Here is a 4,002-nt window from a genome sequence, read left to right as displayed (position 1 = left end):
CACAATCAACCTTTATCCATTTATATGTTGGCTATTTCAAATTATGTTGAATAATAAAAACACACATCTTCTCTTCTGGGGATCTCCCTGGCACAAAACATTTTCAGAGAGGGGGGGGGGGTCTGCGAGGACAAATTCATATCAATTTGGGGGTCATCGGAACAAAATACGTTTTTACTGGCCTACAAAGTGCAGCTGTATATAAACCAACATTCTAGGAATAAACCACTGTCAGTGACTCATTGAGCTGCAATATTGCATCGTTCAATTCTAAATAACACGCCTGAATAAATACTGGAATGTTTTCACTGTCGCAATAAAAACACAAACAGGGACTTGGACCTACAAACATTTTAACACCCACGCTTTGGCGCTACCAGTTTCTCCTCTCACTACAGTGATTTTATCTGAACAATCAAATCAAAATATAGTTTTGATTTATTATTCAAGGTTATGGCTCTGCCACGGGGTGACCACAACCACATGATTGTGATTATTTTGGGGGGTCTCTGCTGCACTGACTTTTGGATATTAAAGCAAGCTATTATGACATTATCTATTAGACCAGGGGTCTTCAACGTTTTCAGGCCAAGGACCTCTTAGTTGAGAGAGAGATGAAGCAGGGACCCCGTCAACCTGTTAATAGATTCCATACGTTTAATTGTTGACAGCAGAATCATCAGCGTATTTTGTATTCATGTCAATTTGTGTTTTAAAATATTTAACCACTTGAACGCCAATAATTAATAAACTTGATCTTTCACTCTGTACTTAGTCTGTTCTTTTTCCCCTCTACACTAAAGCTCTTTGCCAAGAATAGAGCTTGTAGATCTATTTTTGGCAAAAGTTCTTGGAATATATGACGCTATGGTTCAAATGGTTAATATAAAAAAGGAGGAAAAAAAGTTTCTATCCCACAAAGATTTTGAGGACCCCCTGTTGTAACTCTGAGGACCCCCTAGGGGTCCCGGACCCCCTGTTGAAGACCCTTGCATTAGACTAATAAAGTGCACAGGGATTAGTCATTCTGGTGATGATGATGTCACTCACTGTTTAACTAATGGTATATGGATCAAACTGTCAGCCCTGGCCAAGAAATAAACAAATCAAGCAGCCAGAATTAACGCCTTGTCAGCACACGGAGTGTCACACACTATAGTCAGTCACTATAGCAGCTCCTGATGCAATCACTTTGAACAGGGTCGTGTGAGTCACTCACTAATATGTAAATGAGCACTTTGAAGTAGAGTCAACAATTAAACACTGTAAACTGGTCATTTCCAAAGGACAACATAAGAGACAGACAGAAATACATACAAAAATACATACATTATTTCAGTTGAACTGATGTTTTCAACTCTGCAAGCATCCTTTCCTTCACCAGTGGATCTCAAACTTTGTCATGTCAAGGACCCAAAAAAATTACACCCATTTGAAAAGATAGCACAGGGACCACTATAAGAGAATATTTTGTATGGCTCTAGCAATGATTCTCAACCATTTTGATTTCAAGGACCCCCAGTTTGACATGCGATAGGCTACGCACCCCCACTTTAGGGCATTTCTATCTCTGGGACCCCAATTTATATTGTAAAAGCAATGTTAATTTAACTCTGAGTGTACAAATGGAACCAAATGGACCCGTTAGGGTACAAATGGAACCAGGGTCTATTTTGTTTAGAACTATCATTTAGCTGGGGACCCCTTGGAACTCCCTCAAGGACCCCTGTGGGTCCCCGGAGCCCACTTTGAGAACCAATGGGCTATTGTACACAATGTTGGCCTTCAACAGCTAGTAGGCTAAACATTTGCATATGAACAGGCACAGCCAAATGGAATGGAAGCTCATCACATCAGTGACATGATGCAATATTGTGCTGCATGATTGATATCCCTTTTTTGAAATTATTGTTTAATCATTTTGTTAATCAATCAACAAATGCTATCACTATTACATCAACAACTTATCTAAAAGCTGGGTATGGATCCTTAGCTCAGATGTTGTTTTTCTATGGCAAGTGAGCAACGACCCCGTTGTACGGATGAGTTCTATAACCATCCATGCCTAAATGGTGCAGAGACAACTGCGCCCCCAGTGGCGGAACACGAATAATGACCAATTCCTGTAGTTGTTTACTAAAACCCTCGCTCACGTGTCACATGCATCCATCCATCCAGCACACTGTAAAACTGATCCATGTATGTATGTACATCGAGGACCTTTCAACCACTGCCTCTGGAAACAACAAAATGGCCAATTCTGACGTGAAACTGTCATGAAAACCCCAAAAACGAAAGATGTCCCGTTTAAAAAGATTCAATTCATTCGATCGTGTTTGATGATCGCTTTGATAAGACCGCTATGATCAGCTTGATATCATTCATTCCGCAACATTTTCTCCACACGATGAATGAAATCGATCAGTAATATGGGCGATCGCTAACTCAACAGCAACTCAAACCATGAACACTCACTTAAAAAACAAACAACATTAAGCCTACAGCAGCTGCGCAAAAACACCACCGTACAGCCTTCAACAACAAAACCCTACGAAATAAATCAACGAAATAAAAATCAAACTTGACAGTCGTGACAACCCGTTCCTTTTCTACCGTGCTTCCCTATGCGACCCCGTGTCGATCAAGAAAACGACATAAAAACAGTGAAAATGCTTGAGAACTCTGCAGTCTGCAGCTTCTCTATTGTTCCAAATGAACCGGGGTTACTGTCGGTCATTCTCAGCGCAGCGGCGTCATTTCAGAAAAGGCTAAGGTATGGCAACATGACACCAGTCATGTTTCCATACCTTAGCAACAGGCACGATTACAGCACATTTTATTATTTAGCCCTGTATAGCCAAGGTATGGCAGCTGCCATTAGCTTGCCATACCCCAATTGACGCCTCTGTTCTCAGCGCAGCAGCTTCGCTCTTCAATGAAAACCAACCACACTCACACAGATGCTCTGGTAGAAAAAGAAAAAATACAACCCGCTTCTCTCTGATGTGTTTTTGTTCTATATAACACAATAAAACATAAATAAAATAAGCTATACAACGACAAATGTCACAGCCATTTCAACACACTGCGATTGTTCAACAGTTATTTTGATGCCAAAAAAGAATAACTCATCATCATGATGAAAGCTGGTGCTTCTTTGTCCAAAAAAACAAAACATCAAACGAAATTGTATAAATTATCTTAAATTGATCAAAAACAATATGAGGCTTGTTAGCTGTATAAATGGACATGTTAAAACCATATCTTTTTAATAATTGTGAATTGATTGATGACACATTATCACGACAACAAAGAAACATAAAACAAAACAAAACACAAACTCACCAAATAACCGTTATCCTTTATGCTTTGTAATGTTCTCCTTCTCTCATGAATTGTAATCCTTATCCTTGATCGAGGAGAAAGATTAAGGAAAAAATGACACTTTCTCCGTCTTGTGTGAGTGTCCCTCTCTCTCAGCTGTTAACTGTATCTGTCCCCCCCCAAACAAGCTTTATACCAGAGCTGAGAGCAGAGAGAGAGAGAGAGAGAGAGAGAGAGAGAGAGAGAGAGAGGAGGAGAGGAGGTAACTATCGGTCACACAGAGCAGAGGAGGAGAGCCTAGCCAGCCTGCCTTGCCTTGGCTGTGTTTATTGCTGCATGCCATATAAGGCAAGCACGTGCCCGGACAAAACATGCATTAAAGGGGCCACTGCAACCATATCATCATCATGGCCTATATCATATACGAATATCATAATCATAAATAATGTGTGTGTGTGTGTGTGTGTGTGTGTGTGTGTGTGTGTGTGTGTGTGTGTGTGTGTGTGTGTGTGTGTGTGTGTGTGTGTGTGTGTGTGTGTGTGCATGCGTACATACAGGTATAATAGAATAGTGCATACTCTGTAGCTATATTTATTGAGTTAATATTGTCATTTATTTGTTGATTTGAGCCAGCTGGTACAATTAAGGCAGATAAATCAAAACAGTGGTCTTCAAGAG

The 4,002-nt window shown here is 40.3% G+C and overlaps 1 protein-coding gene across 1 annotated transcript in view; it reads right to left on the bottom strand.

Moving 5' to 3' along the window:
• LOC308281304 (phospholipid-transporting ATPase ABCA1-like) overlaps nt 1–3,482 on the bottom strand; it is a 66,715-nt gene extending 63,233 nt beyond the window's left edge. The window contains exon 1 of the mRNA XM_080721449.1: nt 3,346–3,482. The gene's annotated coding sequence lies outside the window, so the exon portion shown is untranslated. The remainder of the gene's footprint in view (nt 1–3,345) is intronic.
• Nucleotides 3,483–4,002: the final 520 nt, after the last annotated feature.

Source organism: Nannobrachium achirus (genome assembly GCF_963921795.1).
Source record: "Nannobrachium achirus genome assembly, chromosome: 3".
NCBI lineage: Eukaryota > Metazoa > Chordata > Actinopteri > Myctophiformes > Myctophidae > Nannobrachium > Nannobrachium achirus.
Note: the sequence above shows the minus strand (reverse complement) of the source record. Positions and strands in the feature narration are given on the sequence as shown.